This window comes from Eubalaena glacialis, chromosome 14 (assembly GCF_028564815.1).
Source record: "Eubalaena glacialis isolate mEubGla1 chromosome 14, mEubGla1.1.hap2.+ XY, whole genome shotgun sequence".
Lineage (NCBI taxonomy): Eukaryota > Metazoa > Chordata > Mammalia > Artiodactyla > Balaenidae > Eubalaena > Eubalaena glacialis.
Window position 1 is genome coordinate 26,227,848 of NC_083729.1, and position 18,185 is coordinate 26,246,032.

The window sequence follows — 18,185 nt, forward strand, 5'->3', positions numbered from 1 at the left end:
CATACATACACACACACACACACACACACTTCCTATTCTGTTTCTCTGGAGAACCCTAATACACTTTCTTTTGTTCCTTATACATACTCTTAAAACATGGACATTCTATATAAGTAACTTTTGTGTAATCTTTTCTAAGTATACTTTAGTGCTCATTGATTTTCAGAAACCTATATAAGATAAAATAGAGTTATACTTACGTTTTTAAAGCATAGGGAATGCAAGGTTTTCTGTAGGTGAGTTGGCATACATGTAAACAGCTTGACATAGAATATGGTTATCTGAAAGCTCAATTTCACTCACTTCTGAGTACTTTTTGGCTGTTCCTCAAATCTGGCTGTGGCCTAACTGGCATCCAGTGGGATTTTTCTCCCTCCGGTGGTCCGACCATTTAAGTCTGTCAGTGCAGTCTGCTGTGGGGTTTATTTTCTTGGAAGCTGCGTCACACTGATAACCCAGCTTATAGGTTCAGCTAATGCTTCTGTTATACACTTATTTGGGAACCTAAGTTTCCTCATTTTACCTTTGGTCTGGCCCATTGGTTTGGAGGTTATTTTTTTCCCTTGAGAAGATGGGAAAAAGAGACTCCTAGCTCTGTTTGCTTCCAATTATCTGCTAACAATGTACTCTTTTCTTTGGATTTGGACCTATTCCTAATAGTCTCTAGCCTTTGCTTATTCTGCTTTCTGACATTAATGTGTAATCATTCAGGTACAAGAAACATCACATTTCTCTGTTTTTCTAAAGTAAATTAAATCTAACCTGAGCTTCCTCAGGGCTGGCTAAAGAACTTCCAATATGGGTGGGAAATGGGATTTCCTAACCCCTTCATTGGCTCCTAAAAGAACCCTTGGCCTTACCTGATGCCAAGCATGGGGTGTGGTTCATTGTTTACATTGCATTGCTCTTTCTAGAGAATGCTGTTGCTGGGGATGGCACTCCTCTATCTAGTAGACCGTTGCTCTTTGAGGATCACCAGGATGCCCTCACTGCCATCTCCCCACTGACCAGGCTGGCACAGCACAGAGACTTCTGCTTTGCTCTCAAGGCCCCTGCAGTTATACCAGACTTGACCACCCTGGACATGGCCACGTAAGAGAGACTTGTCTAAACATCTTAAGAAGATCCCCCAAACCCAATCACCTTCCCAGTCCCCAGGACCCCTCCTTTTTCTCTAATCAGACTACTTTTTCCATCCCAGTACCAGTATCTCCCACATCCCTATTCCATTCTCAGCACCAGATTAATTCCTTTCCAACAAAGGCCTAGAAGAAATTATTTTCCCTGAGCCACTGAAATACGAAGGAGCCACAACAGACCCTCCCTTCTTCCTACGCACACACACCAATGGAGAAGAGCCCAAATTCTAGAACATAAAGGCTTGATTGGAAAAGGGGTAATACCTCTCTATCATGATGAGGAACTATGTTCGTATCATGATGAGCCTACAGTCAGGAAAATAAGACCAAGGTGATTTATCTTTTAAATATACTATGAAACATTTCAGACTCATAAAAAGTATGCAGATTAACGTAACCAGCACCTGTGTTAAAAAAAATAAAGAGCTTAAGAAATAAAGCATTACTAATAGTTTGTACTCCATAATCACTTTTTCCTTACTTTGCATCCCCCCAACCCCAACAAAAATGCCAACTCCTAAATTTGGTGATTTTCATTTCCATGTATTTTATTATAATTTACATTTGTGTGTGTGTGTGCGCACGCGCATGCATGCACACATGTGTGTCCTTAAGCAATATATATAGGATTTCTTTAAAAATTTTATGTCAGTGGAATCTTTATGTATTCTTTTGCATTCTGCTTCATCTGTGGGGACACAGATAGCTGTAAATTTATTCATTTCCACCGCTGTAGAGAATTTACTTGACTGAATATACGACATGTTATTTACCCACTCTCCAGTGGATGGGGGATTTAGGTTGTTGCCAGATATTTGGTATTACATACAATGTAGCTATGAACATTCTTTCTCTTAGTGCCTTGTGCACACAAGTAACATTTCTCTAAAGGAAATTTTACCTAGGAGTAGAATTAGGAGGTCCTAGGGCATGTGCATCTTCTACCTCAATATAAACTTCCAAACTGCTCTCCTAAGTGGATACAGCAACATACTCTTTTACCAGAACTTCCCTTTTGCTTCACATCTTCCCCAGTGTTTAACATTCTCAGAATTCTTAACTTGCCAATCTAATTGTACCCCATTATGGTTTTCATCACTGATTACCAATGAAGTGGAGCATCTTTTCATATATTTGTTGGCTCTTCAACTTTCCTTTTCTGTAAAGGACTCTTGTGTATGTTAATACCCTATGTCATCATCATTAGTAGTAGTAGTAGTAGTAGTATTTTACAATATTGGGTTGTCTTTCTTGTATTGATTTGTAGGAGTTCTTTACTCAAGAAACTAATTCCTTGTCATTCATTTGCATTTGCAAATATGGTGTTCCAATCTGCAGCTTGTTTTTTCACTTTGTTTATGGAAGTTTTGGATGTACAGAATTTTTAAACTTTAACATAATCAAATGTCATTTTCTTGCACGTATGCTTTAATTTTGTTTAAAAAACAACAACAAACAACTCTTTTCTATCCTACAGTCATAAGGATATTCTCCCTATCCTCAGCATTCCCTTGTTTAAAATTTTTGTTTTTCATATTTAGGCCTTTATCTTCCTGTTAATTATTTTTATTTATGGTGTGAAATAGGAACGGGTTGTATTATTGTTTATGTTATTTTTGTTTATGGTGTGAAATAGGAACGGATTGTATTATTTTCCATATAGATAATCAATTGTCCAAGCAACAGTTAGTAAATAATTCAACATATCCCCACTAATCTGCAGTGTATCAAGTTTCCACGTATGTATAAGTCTATACAGAGATAATTTGTGGTGTGGCTACCCTACCACACTATCCTTAGAGTTCTTATGTTTTTTATTCATCCGTGATCTTTTGGGTTTGTCTGAGTTCATCTGAGAGCTCCATTCATGGCACTTTGGTTGCTTTAAACACCCCCCTTCTTACTCAGTGGAATCACTGGCGCTTATATTGTTAGAATATCATTTAGCTTCCCTATGCCTTTGTATTTCCTTCAAGAATCACTGGCCTTGGTGTCACATGATGAATTTTTAAATTTTTCATGATATCACTCACAAAATTAGACATAAGGTATATGTCTAATTTATATTCAACCTTCTTCTTTTTGCTCTTACAAAATCTTCCAGGGATAAATTCACATTGGTGTCATGGCAAAGTCTACCCTCCTGGTCAGAATTAAATTTGTCTTACAAGTCATTGTTAAAATTTTTGCTTCCTTCAGAGCAACAGAGTCATGAGCTAGGCAAGAGCTCTCTGGATAGGTATTAAAAACTTTCCAATATCCCACCATGAGGTATTTCTTGATTACTTTTAAAGTAATAAATATCCTTTGACCTTATCAAAAAATCCACAATCCTATTCATCCTCCACTTAAAAAAACACACTAAATATCTTGCTTTGCCTGAGTACTTTGAAGTGTGAATAAGTAGCAGGAAATGGAGCCTCAGCTTAGCCTGAGGTGAAGTCTGATCACATACACTGGATAGATGGGCAGGCTCACCAGAAGCCTGTTTCCACCACGGCGTGAAAATCCTCAAAGGGCTAGACTCAGCCTTAGGAAAGAGAGAACCAGGCATAGCAAGTTTGGTGCAGTTGCAAACCTTTAGTTTTCTGAGTGAAGAAGGAATTGTGTGTCGTCTCGCTTGGATTTGATTCCCAGGTAGCAGTACATTCCCTACCTCTTCCCCAAGTAGAAAACGGGGTATGACATTAAAGTCAAAGAACTCAATAAAAAATTTGAGATCATATTGGATAAACTTCCTTCTCAACCCTGGAAATACTTTTATCTTTAAATAGTCATGCTAAGGACAGGAATAAAGACGTAGACATAGATGATGGACTTGAGGACGTGGGGAAGGGGAAGGGTAAGCTGGGACGAAGTGAGAGAGTGGCATGGACATATATACACTACCAAATGTAAAATAGATAGCTAGTGGGAAGCAGCCACATAGCACAGGGAGATCAGCTCAGTGCTTTGTGACCACCTAGAGGGGTGGGATAGGGAGGGTGGGAGGGAGAAGCAAGAGGGAGGAGATATGGGGATATATGTATATGTATAGCTGATTCACTTTGTTATAAAGCTGATTCACTTTGTTATAAAGCAGAAACTAACACACCATTGTAAAGCAATTATATTCCAATAAAGTTGTTAAAAAAATAAAATAGTCATGCTAAGAGGGTAAGCCTGCAGCCAGACTGCCCAGGTTCCGATCTCAGCCTTATCATTTGGCTGGGAGACCTTTAGCAAGTTATTTAACGTCTTCTGTGCCTCAGTTTCTTCAATTGTAAAATGAAAATAATAGTAAAAGTGGTAGATATTTCATAGGATAGTAATGATGAGTAAATGTTAATACAGAAATACCTTGGAGATATGCGGGTTCGGTTCCAGACCACCACAATAAAGGAAGTATTGCAATAACGAGAGTCACGCTAATTTTTTGGTTTTCCAGTGCATATAAAAGTTATGTTTACACTATACTGTAGTGTATTAAGTGTGCAATAGCATTATGTCTAAAAAACAATATACATAGTTTATTGCTGGGACTTCCCTGGTGGTCCAGTGGTTAAGACTCCACACTTCCACTGCAGCGGGCATGGGTTCAATCCCTGGTCGGGGATCCCGCATGCCACACAACACGGCCAAACAAAAAAAAACTTTATTGCTAAAAAATGCTAACCATCATTTGAGTCTTCAGCGAATCGTAGTCTTTTTGCAATAGTAACATCAAAGATCACCATAACAAATATAATAATAATGAAAAAGTTTGAAATATTGTGAGAATTACCAAAATGTGACACAGAGACATGAACAAATGCTGTTGGAAAAATGCTGCGGTGATAGACTTGCTTGATGCACGGTTGCCACAGACTTTGAATTTGTAAAAAATGCAGTATCTGTGAAGCGCAGTAAGATGAGGTATTCCTTTATATGTATATGTATGCATGTATGTATATACACACAAATATGTAGGTATAAATGCCTATAAATACATCTATTTCCCATTTGTCTGTTCATTGAGCCTAGTAGCAGCAAGCACACAGCATCCAGATGCTGGCTTTGAAATCCCATTCTCCATTAAAAAGAACCAAGACTCCTTGAAGAAACGCTTGATTCCAGGACTGGGACAGAGAAAATACAAGATGAACCTGGAACATCTTTTTGAGCTATGTCAATTACAGAAGCCTGTTCGAAGGAGCTCTATTGACCAAATCTGTAACAATTTGAACATCAAGATAAAAAATGAAAGCAAAGGAATATAACCTATTGAGTAAAGAGCTGGACCACAATGATGGAACTAGACAGACAGGTAGATACATAGGTAGACAGATAGGAAAAAAAAGTTCATTTTTAAAGTAGAAAGGAAAGCCATGTAGAAGAAATGAAAAATTAGAAATCATTATTTGGCAACCATAATAGTAAAATTATGGGTGCTAAAACTAGTGGGTGAAAGTTTGAGGATAACAGAATATTTACATAGTCTCAAAGTATCTCTCTACAAGATACCTATTAACTACAGAGGGTAAACTAATAATTTGACGGTGGAGAAACCTGGCTGATAACACCTTAACCAATGTCAAAGACAGTATCACTAATATTTGGAAAAACCAATATCATATGTCTTTTGAAGCACTGAAAAGAACTCACCATCACTTCTGTGGTGTTCTTGCCACATTGCATAGCCTGAATCTAATCATGAACTATCACACAAATCCAAACTGAGGAACAGTCTACAACATGAGTGGCCTGTACTCGTCAAAAATGTCAATGTCATTTACTGCAAAGAAAGACTGAGAAACTGTGCCAGACTAAAGGATGATAAAGAGCCATGACAATTGAATGCGAAATTCATCTTGGATTTTCCTCTGACTTAAAGGACATTTTTAGGACAAATGGTGAAATCTGAATGTAGATTAGATAATAGTATCATACTAATGTCAATTTCTTTGATTTTAGGAAAAACACTACACCGAGGTATTTAGAGGTAAAAATGGCATAATGTAACTTATTCTTAAATGGTTCAGAAAAAAGTTACATACTATAGACACACACACACGGGGGTGGGGGGGGAGGGAGAAGCAAATGTAGTAAAGGGCTAACAACTGGTGAATCTGAGTGAAAGATGTTCAGGAGCTCTTTGTACTGTTCTTGTAATTTTTCTGTCTGAAATTAAGTCAAAATAAAACATTTTATTTTGATAGATATGTTTATTGCCTTGATTGTGCTGATGGTTTCACAGTTGTATGCATATGTGCAAACTTATCAAATTGTATACTTTAAATACGTGCAGTTTTTTGTATATCAGTTATACCTCAATAAAGTGGAAAACAATTTAAATGTGAAGGAGCTTAGAATTAGGCCTGGCAAATAAGGAGTGTACATGTGTTTGCTGTTACTGTAAGGATAGATTAGAAGCTTAGGTTACATGAAGATATAAGAAGGTAAGGGTAAAGAACATGAAGGTAGGTGACATTTTCCTAAATTTAGAAGTCCCAGGAATCTCAGGACTTGTGATGGTTTACTTTAGTGTCTAATGTAGCCTGGACTTTTTTTTTCTCACTTGGAAAGAATCTAAAAGCATATGATCTTAAAGTGGAAAGTGAAAAATAGCTTTTTATTTGAAAAGAATGGAAAGATTATGTAGGCAGATCATAAGCATGCCATCTGGTTAACTCAAGAGAAATCCTAAAAGCTTAGATTTCACATTTTTACCAGCCATGTATGGTTTAAGATAGACTCCCTAAGCTAAAAATAGCGAATCATATTTGTTCTGCTATTAATAAGTTAGTTGAAAATGCCGCTCAACTGCAGTGCTAAAAGATTCCATTTATCTCATCTAAGAATCGGAGGCCACTGTGGCTTATATTTCTCAAATCGAACGTTCATCGGTATGCAAGACAAATTCATCACAAAAGAAATAAGCAATGTTGGCACAGTAATAGTATCTCTAAAATTAAATAAATTTTAGATCTTTGAAAATATGATCACACCCAATGATTCTCAACCAGGTACAAAGTCTGGGGACAGTTTTGGTTGTCACTGCTGGGAGCGGGGGAGAGGGGAGGGCATATTACTGGCATCTAGTGGTAGAAACCAGGGATGCCGCTAAATATCCTATAAGGCACAGGACAGACCTTCAACAACAAAGAATTACGTGGTCCAACGTGTCAATTGTGCCAAGGTTGAGAAATCCTGCACTAAATGAACACATTTTCTAAAATTTCAGATAAAGTGCTACTAGGGATGGAATAATGCTTCTAGTCCTGTCTTGATATAGGATATTATGAGCTAGCCTTGTGCCTGGTAGGTAATATGTACTTGGTATATATTTGTTTACTCAATCTATTCTATGAGTATTTTTATGGTTTTCCCTTCATTTTTGTAGGCACTAAAACTAGATCAGAACTTCATTACACCTGCTTCATAAATAACCCCCCCTTGTCTCGTAAAATAGCAAAGGAGAGATTTTTATACACGATTATACATAAACTAGGTTATAGGAAATTGTAGAAAAGCCAATATTAGTTAGAGATTGAAAGAGAACCAATTTGTGTAGCTTCTAGTATTATGAAAGAATTTTAAATGTAATGAAGATATTGATTAGGAAATCTCATTAAAAACAAAAAAAGTTCAAATGATATTAAAAACATGGATAAGAATTCAGCCCTGCAAGGGTTCACACGCTGTGCAAATCTCTAACGCTATTTAGTAAAGAAAAATTAGCCAGTCCAGGGGACTTGAAATGCCACAGCCCCCCTGCCATTCCTTCTCCATTCATCCCAGTTCTGCTTCTCTGGGGCAACTCGTTTTGTTTTCCAGGTAGTCATCTTTATAACTCTGAATAATATTCCTATGTTAATACTTCCTGATGTATCAGTTGTAGACATTTATTCCTACCTTTGAAAGGTAGGGACTTTACTTAAGCTACTCTCCCTTCTCTCCATTTTTAGTAGTTATATTATCTTTAATATAACTTTATTCTATTGGAAGTCTTTATAACTTAAGATAGACTCCTATTTCCTGTTCATCAGCTTTTTTTTTTTTTTTTTTTTTGTCTGCGTTGGGTCTTCGTTGCTGCACGGGCTTTCGCTAGTTGTGGTGAGTGGGGGCTACTCTTTGTTGCGGTGCGCGGGCTTCTCATTGCGGTGGCTTCTTTTGTTGCAGAGCACAGGCTGTAGGCACGCAGGCTTCAGTAATTGCAGCACGTGGGATCAGTAGTTGCAGCATGTGGGCCCTAGAGCGTGCAGGCTTCAGTAGTTGCAGCGTGTGGGCTCAGTAGTTGTGGCTCGTGGGCTCTAGAGCCCGGGCTTGGTAGTTGTGGCACACAGGCTTAGTTGCTCCGCGGCATGTGGAATCTTCCCAGACCAGGGCTCGAACCCGTGTCCCCTGCATTGGCAGGTGGATTCTTAACCACAGCGCCACCAGGGAAGTCCCCATCAGCTTTAAAAATATATATATATATGTACATATATATATATATATTTATTTATTTATTTATTTAGCTGTGTCAGGTCTTAGTTGCGGCAGGCAGGATCCCTTAGTTGTGGCACGCTGGATCTTTAGTTACAGCATGCGAACTTCTTAGTTGCGGCATGTGGGATCTAGTTCCCCGGCCAGGGATCGAACCTGGGCCCCATGCATTGGGAGCACGGAGTCTTAGCCACTGGACCACCAGGGAAGTCCCTCATCAGCTTTTTTTTTTATAATAGCTTTTTCTACCCTGTAAGATGAAGCCATTATCACACCCTCCTTTCCTTTTCTCCTCCTGTTCTTTCACCCAACCTCTGTCAGCTTCACTTTTGCTTTCTGTCTTTTAATTTTATGACATCAAGGTTAATGACAACTACACTCTGTTCTGTAGCTATAAATAAATATGCAGTGTTTTGTCTATAACTGATTCTAAACTTTGAACGGCAGTAAGCAACATTTGCTTTATTATCACTATGTAAATATTACTCAGTGCAGCAGCAGGTGCTATGCCAGGACACTTCCTCCTTCATGAGTCCACTTTTTGACCCCTCTGCCACCTAAGAGAATGTCCCTTTCCTTAAATCCCATCAACTGTTCAAATCAAGCCACATTTTAGTTTGCTTCATATCTGGACTGTGGCTTTCTTGTGAATTTTTGTTTTTCCTACAAATTCTAATTGTCTTTCTTTTTCCTTACTGAAAGAGGAACTATGTACCTCCTTTATCCATCTACAGCATGAAAGGCATTCTGTTCTCATTCTTGAATACATGCTCCTTGGGGTCCGCTGACTTACGTCCTATGGAGACAGGTTGTTTCCAGCTCTGCCACATCTTGGCATTGTTCTTCACTGGACTTTTGGTTGGTTGCTGTCTTCTTGTATCCCATGTCTTCATTGTTCTTGATTTTTGCCCTCGTTTTGCTGGCATACGTCAATAGATTTTCACAAGGATTTCTTGTTTTCTAATTTAGGACATTTCCTTGGTTCTCCTTTCTGAAAAAAATAAGTGATATGCACCCATTTGAATTTCTTCTACTTTAAATGTTCTTTCTTTTGAACTTACCTTCCAACTTGTTTCTTAGATTCCTTACAAGAGAAGCACAAATATCCTTCTTTAAAAGGTAGGTGTATTATGAATTCTATAACTTGGAGCAATCATTGGTTCTCTGTATGGTGCAATCATTGGTTCTCTGTTTGGTGAAATAATCTAAATAATATGGAAAAACCTAATATGTATTTTGCAACATAAAATTTGCCAAATCGAGTGTGAGTTTGACTAATTTTGTCAGACTGTCTTGATTTTAACAGTATTTTCCAATAACATAGATTAACTAAATTTAAGTGTGTGGACACAATTATTGTCACTATATAAAGAGAAGACCTAAATAATAACCACAGATTTTATTTTTTAATAATGGTCATGAGATAAAATTTTGTTTAGCCTAAAGAATTTAAGCATATTTTAATGTTTAAAGTGTATTAAAAATACTGTTTCTTAGAATGTTAATTTTTTCTTGTAAATATAGTTTAGAACAGGATTGATTCAGGAAGCTGGGACTAAAGGCAGGTAAAGATTGAGGCTTTTAAAAGGGATCCATAATCCCAGGAGTCTTTTCTACAGTAAGCCATGAGCTAGTTAAGAGATCTGTCAGAAGATATAATGGATAATATAAAAGTCTTGGACATCAGTGGAAACTAGAATCTAAAACCAAGAGATGGAACAGTAAAGATTCATGGAATAAATAGGAGGCAAGTTTCCTAGCTGCAAATAAATAATAGAGGTAAAGAGGTCACCCAATCAGCAAAGACACTACAGACCTGCATACAGAAATGCTCCTCAAGTATTTGACCACCAATAGGGAATAGTCAAGGACTAATCAGAATTGAGCCTGACCATGGCTCTGGAACCCTTGCCTTGAGGACTCTGCTGGATAGAGCATTAATCTTTAGTGGATGCATTGTAGGGAGGGTCCATGTGGCCCCCAGGTGGGAGGGGAAGTGTGAGGAAGCACTGGGGTATCCAGGAGAGTGGCTGTTTCAGTATTTTAACCACCTGTACAGCCATGCTGGTTGAGTCCTGTCTCTTCGAGTTGGTCTCCAGCCTGAAGTGCTTGCAGGGATCAGGGATCCAGACAGTGTTCTAACCATCTATTTAGGAACTCAGCTTCCAGGGTGTTAGGCAAAAATCAGAAACTGAGTCACAAGTGTAGAATCTCAGCCCCAGAGGGGAGATTATGCCAAATGGTGAGAAACTTGGAACAAATGTCGGATCAGGATAAGTAGCAAAGTCAGATGGCTACTGATTTTGAGCTCTGCATATCTTATCAGCATGGGGTCAAGGTTGGAATCACAGTGAAGGACCCTGGAGTGGGGGTAATTAGAAAACCTGGATTGGAACGTGAAGGTCTGGGCAGAACATTTCAGTATATTATTATTCTCTGAAATCTTATTGATTGTACCAGCTAGGGTTCAGTGCAGGAAACAGAAACCATTGGAAGCATTTTAAGCATGAAGGGATGTATTATGCAGATTTATGTGCTTAGAAAATCTTTGAAAGGGCTGAAGGAGCAGGTTCTAGGCTGGGACTTCAGTAATGAGTCCTAGAACAATACCAAACTGACTCACCAGGGAACTGCCTTCTGAGGCCACTACTTTGAATGATCGAGTACAAGACCCCAACATCACGTATACATTCCAGTGTTCAGGAATCCAACATGGCTCCTATTGCCACAGTAACTGCACCCTAAACCCCAGGAAGCTATAGAAGGAACACCGAAGGTGCTACTGTAAAAAAAGAAAACCCCACTTTCCTGTGACCTCACCTGAAGCAAGAAAATACACAAGAGGAACAGGAAAATAGCGTCTACCTCACTTTTGCCTTCCAAATCTCACTCGAATGTGTTGAACTGGTAGAAGCTAATTCACATCCAGAGCTGTACCTGCAAAGGAGCTAGACCGTAGATTTTAGTGTTCTAGCCTCTCCAGTCCGGGGAGGTACCCTGGAGGAGGGTACAATGCAGGCTGAGTGAACCAATCCACATTATCCACTAAAATGACACATCAACTTTAAGGTACAAGGAAGTACACTGAGCAGAAACAGGAAGGACCACTCAGGGTGTCAGCTAGAGGCCAGGTGCTGTGCAGGGGTGCTGAATGCAAGCTCAAACATTTCTCTATGGTGTTTACAATCACTATGGCCTTATTGGTCAATCTTTTCTCCTTTCCAAAAAATTATTTGAGGGACTTCCCTAGTGGCACAGTAGTTAAGAATCCGCCTGCCAATGCAGGGGACACAGGTTCGAGCCCTGGTCCGGGAAGATCCCACATGTCGCGGAGCAACTAAGCCCGTGTGCCACAAGTACTGAGCCTGCGCTCTAGAGCCCGCGAGCCACAACTACTGAGCCCGCGTGCCACAACTCCTGAAACCCGTGCACCTAGAGCCCATGCTCCGCAACAAGAGAAGCCACCGCAATGAGAAGCCTGCGCACTGCAACAAAGAGTAGGCCTTGCTTGCCACAACTAGAGAAAGCCAGCACACAGCAACAAAGACCCAACGCAGCCAAAAATAAATAAATAAATAAATAAATAAAATTTTATTTAATATTTATTTATTTAATAAAATACATTTACAAAGATTATTTGACAGTTTAATTTTATTTTGTGAATAGGTATTGCATCCATATGGTTCAACATTTGAAAGGTTCACAAGGCTGTCCCTCAGCTACTCAGTTATTCTCCTTAGAAGTAAACAATCGTATGTATGCTTCCAGAGATATTTAATGCAAATACAAGCATATATGTCTATCGTATTCGTCCCTCCAACAGTGGTGGCCTTTATACGCCTTGGTCTGCACTGTATTTTTTTCACTTCCCAATAGATCTTGGAGATTATGCTATATCACCACAAAAAGAGCCTCTCCATTCTTAGTTACAGATACCTAGTGTTCCATTGTATGATTTTTAACCATTATTTATTTAACCAGTCCCCTACTGATGGATGCATTGATTGCTTGCTTCTTTTGCTATTACAAATAATGCTTTGAGAAGTAATCTTGTACACATGCCACTTCACAAGTCTGCAGGCATATCCATAAGACATTCCTAGATGTGGAATTGCTGGTATTTTCATTATTTAATGAAGAACATGGACTAGAAATGATGAGGAAGACCCGGAAGCACTGAGATTGTTCTGCAGAGGAGGGTAGCCCTAATGTGCTTAGGTTTGGGTCACCCTATGGTAGCTCCTCTAGGACTTTCATTAGGACCTTGTGAAAACCAGGTTTTACTTGCATGTTTGTCCCTTAAGACTCCAATTTACTATGATCAACTGGTCCTTTAAAATTAAGTAAAATTAGTTAAGTAAAATTCCCTTTTGTGGGACAGTTTAGCAGTATCTATCAAGATAAATAATACATGTACATTTCACCTAGCAATTTCACTAGAATCACCATAATATCTAGCAAGAGGGTCTGGTTAAAAACATTATGATGCATAGAATCAATGGCTTACTGTTAGTTGTATAGAAGAATGAGGAAGCTGTTTATGAACTGATATGGAAAGATTTTCTAGAAACATCCTGAAGAAAAGAAGCAAGGTGCAGATAACTATGTATAGTATGCTTCTAATTGTATAACAGTAAAAAGGACAACATATACTCATATTCAATAATAAATAAATATTTAAAATTTCTAGAATGATACTTACAAAACTAACAATGGTGGTTAACTGTTAGTGGAAGAGGAGGAAAAGCCAGGCAAACAGAAGACAGAAGGAGGTGGGGAAGGTGGAATGGTTAAGGAAGAGGGAGAGGGAGAGGGAATGAATTTTTAAAGACAAAGTGTAAAATAAAATAAGCTTTAAGTAAAATAGTCCAGAAGCACAATATCCTGGGAAACCCAGTATTCCTTCAAAACCTCTGGAAATTCTTATGGTACCCACATATTTCCTATTTGACTCTGTCTTTGGGTTCCTGCTTCTGCTGACTTTTTTTTTCTCTGCCATTTTACCTCCCAGACAGTGTTGTCCCTTTGTTGTCCTGTGTTACAGCTGTGCATCCTCCTGACTCATTCAGTTCCCAAAGTACAACCACAAGCCTTCACGGAGCACACTTTTACTCAAGGGGGACGTGGTAGCCCATTATGGCCCAACAAAGAGCCTCAGCTTGGATGCTGTTCTTAAAAGTCCCTCAGCCACTCCCTCCTCATGACTGCCTCTCCACAAAGAGCCTTGTAGTTGGGGACTTGTCTCCTATTTGACATTCTCCCCGTCCTCTAGTGTCACTCCCCAAAGTCCTGTGAATTTCTTGAGCAAAGCAGTTTGGCTCTCTCTTTGCCTGTCAGTCCATTCCAGAGGGCCTCAATCAATCTAAAGCAGCCTTTAAGGTGTGTGTGTGTGTGTGTGTGTGTGTGTGTGTGTGTGTGTGTGTGTTAACTTTTTATTTTGAAGTAATTTAGACACGCTAAAGTTGCAAAAATAATACAGAGAGTTCCTGAGTACCTATCACCCAGTTTTCCCTAATGTTAACATCTTGCATAACCATAGTACATTTATCAAAACCAGGAAATTAACATCAGTACAATACTATTAACTAAATGACAAACTTTATTTGGATTCCATCAGCTTTTCCATCAGTATCTATTTTCTGTCCCAGGACCCAATCCAGGATCCCACATTGCATCTTGTCATCGTGTCTCCTTAAATCTCCTCCAGCCTGTGACAGTTCCTCAGTCTTTCCTTGTCCTCATGACCTTGAAACTTTTGGAGAGTGCTAAAATTGTGAAGAGTACAGTTTTTTTGTAGAACGTCCCTTAGTTTGGATCTGCCTGATATTTTTCTCATGATTAGATTGAAGGTATGCATTTTTAGCAAGAAACTTCAAAGTGATGTCCTTCCCAGTAGTATGTCACATCATGGGGTTCAGATATATATATATATATATTTTTTCCAATTCTTTTCCATTGTAGGTTACTACAAGATACTGAATATAATTCCTTGTGCTATACAGTACATCCTTGTTGTTTATCTTGAAAGGTACAATTTTATTAATTTGATATTAATGCTCAAAGGAAACAGTGTAATGAGAGGACAGATTGGGTCAGAGGATCTTGCGCTAGTTCTGGCTTTCCCAGGTGTCCCTCTGTCCCTCTGAGTAGTAATTCTCAATCACCTGAGCCCCTCAGGCCTCTAGGGGAACTTCCTTGTCCCACAATAGACCTACTGAGTTGGAACTGTTGCCATATGGGAGAGCAGGTTCAGGGTAGATAGATCTGATTCTTTTAAGCAAAACCATCAATTTGGACTTTTTATGTGAAATCTGAATGAATAGGTGAATGATCTCCTCATTGATCTTCCTACTTCTACTCTTGTAGGGTGAGGCAACTGAGGCAGTCGCCTGAGGTGCAAAACTTATGGGGGTGTCAAAAACCTCAGTGATAAATCATATTTTAATGAAGTATTTTTAAAAATCAAAATAAATGCAAAAAAAATGGTGGAAAAGCATCAAAATTTTTAGTAAAGACAGGATCTGCACTTGCACAATCCTGTTGTATTTTCTTAAGCTGATCTCAGCCCTGGTTCCAAGAGAAACTTATTTACAAAAACAGGGAGCTGGACTGTAGGCCATAGTTGGTAGATTTTATTTTTTAAAATATTGCTTTTAAAGTATGACTAATCTGGATCACTGAGTGTTTTGGCAGCTCTTTAAATTTCGCATCCAAGGTGAGTGCTTTACCCTTGTGCCTTACCCAAGGTGAGTGCTGCTTCCTGGTTGAGCCTGGCTTGTGGGATCTTAGTTCCTGGACCAGGGATTGAACCCCAGGCCCTTGGCAGAGAAAGTGCAAGTGTGGAGTCCTAACCACTGGACCACCAGGGAATACCCCCTGCTTGTTACCTTTAAATTTACTCTTTACATAGCAGTCAGAGTGGTCTCTTTAAAGGTTAATCAGATCCTGTCACTCCACTGTTAAATGGCTTTCCTTTGCACGTAATATAAAGCCCCAAATTCTTATTGTGGCCCACACCTACCAGCTCTGACATAAGCTGGCCCCTGCCTTCCTCTTGAACTTCATCTGTGCCATTCTTCCCACGGCCTACTCAGCTCCAGCTACACTGGTGGGAAAAAGCCAAATGCCCCAGGGCCTTCATACAGCCCAGAAGATTCTCTTTTCCAAAATACTCCTAAATACTTTCCTCTTCAACTGGTACTTCCTCTTCAGGTTTTAGATGTCAGCTTGACTTCCATGTTTGTTGAAAAGCCTGATTTCACTCTCTAGTCACTTTTTCATAGCACTATAAGTTTTTCCTTCATACACTTATCACATTTGTAATCACATTTTTTTGATGATGACTTGATTAATGTCTGTTAGCTCACTTAATTGTAATCCCCAAGGAGCAGCAATGATATCTGTTTTTTTTTTTTTGGCCACGCTCTGTGGCTTGCAGGATCTTAGCTCCCTGACCAGAGACTGAACCTGGGCCCCAGCAGTGAAAGCGCCGAGTCCTAACCACTGGACCGCCAGGGAATTTCGACACCTGTGTCTTTGTTCTATTGTTTCTTTCATCTTTATCACTAGTGGCGAGGTTGTAGTAAGTGCTTAATAAATACCTAACACAGTGACTGGACCATAATAAATTCTCAATAATTGTTCACAAAATATTATTAGAAAGGTAAGTCAGGTAGCGTATGAAAGCAAGGAGGAAAGCAAATGAACTTTCCATGTACTTTAGTCAACTTCCAGTGAGTTCCCACTATTTTTTGGTTTGTTTTTTCAGTCCATGACTTTTCCTTTAATCTCAGGGCTGCAATCCTATGCTTACCCTTATTATATCTGTGGCTCCTGAAGATGTCTATCCTTAATCCAGAACAGCCTGGTGAACTTTTGTATCGTTGCCTGAAAGTGTCAAAGGTAAGTGGATCAGGTATCCAAAACTTTCAGTTAAATGCCACATTGAGCTTTTCTCCAGAAATAATAACTGCTCACACCAAAAAGGCACTAGGCTTTTCCATATGATTATTCAGAAAATGGAAGGTGTTCAACATGCTTCACTTCCTGTGAGTGTGGTTTGGCCAAAAAGAAGAATTGAACCTATGAAAAAATAGGGGGTTCCCCTGTCTCTTGTTTCTGATCTTCTAGCTCTTTGATTCTCAAAATATGGTTGAGGCATCACGGGCATTGGCCTCAGAGCCGGAACTTGTTAAATGCAGAATCTAAGATCCCCACCCGCAGAATCTATATTTTAATAAGATCCCTGGACCTTAAAAAATTTAAGAACATGTGTTCCTAGTAAGGGTTTAGTATAAACAGGTACCCACTTCAGAATGGGAAAAGACTCTATAGTCCAAAGGTTTCTAAACCTGGTTGGTACTAACCAACCAGGTTGGTACCCCATGAGACACTTGTCTAAAAAATATGGATTCCGTGAGAGTCTAATTTTATAGGTTTAGGGTGGGGCTCCAGAATGACTCTGGTGCCGCCAACACATAAAATGACTTTTGGGAACTGCTGATTTTGTCCAGCTTTATAATTTCACACAGGAGGTGACTGAGTTAGGAAGCTTTAGCAGCTTGCTCTTAGTCACTAGTGACAAAGCTCCACTGGAAAAGAATTCTTTTGGAGGGGGATTACAAGTGATTAATTTTATTTTTTCATTCTGGTAAGTAGTTTAAAAAATATTTTATTATGAAAAGTTTCAAACATACAGGAGAGTTGATAGAATTTTCATAGTAAACATAGTGAAAAAGATTCCACCATTAACATTTTACTATCCTTGCTTTATCCCATATCTATCCACTTCAATCCATTCCTCTATTCATCTATCCCCAATCCATCTTTTTTAATGCATTTCAAAGTAAATTGCACATATCAGTACATCTCCCAAACACTGCATCATGTATGTGAGATAATTTGTTTGATTTCTCATCTTTACACTGTATCACATTTTTCATAGGAAGGGCAAGAAAACTATGAAGATAGCAGAAGTGAGAAAAACAGTAAAAACATGTAGAAGAAGGACAGCAAGAAACACTGGCACATTTAAAGATGATTACCTCCAATTTTTGAAGTACAGAAAACCTCACACCAATCTAGTAAGCTTATGCAAATTACTACAGAGAGTAATTTTTAAAAAAACAGTACCCTCTAGATATGTATTAACATCATGAAGACTGATCTTTGGCACTAACCCAATATTTGGAGCTAGTGTGCTATTGTTCCCTGTGACTGCATTTCCCTCCTAGAAATCATGATATTCACATCCCAAATATACACATCCTGTAACAGCCCTAGCTCTGGCCTCTTTCCAGGACACTAGGATACCACTGATGTAAAACGAAACTGAATCTGGAATAACTGGGGAGACTCTAATCCCTTCCCAGCGATGAGAAACAAATGTGGACTGTGCTTCTGTTTCCTCCTGACAGTAAATTTTTTATTAAAAAAATTGTGGTACAATACATGTAACATAAAACTTACCATTCTGACCATTTTTAAAAATTAATAAACTTTAGTTTTCTAGAACAGTTTTAGATTTACAGAAAAACTGAGCAGACAGTACAGAGAATTCCCATATAACTGCTCCCCTGTACTCAGTTCTCCTATTATTAA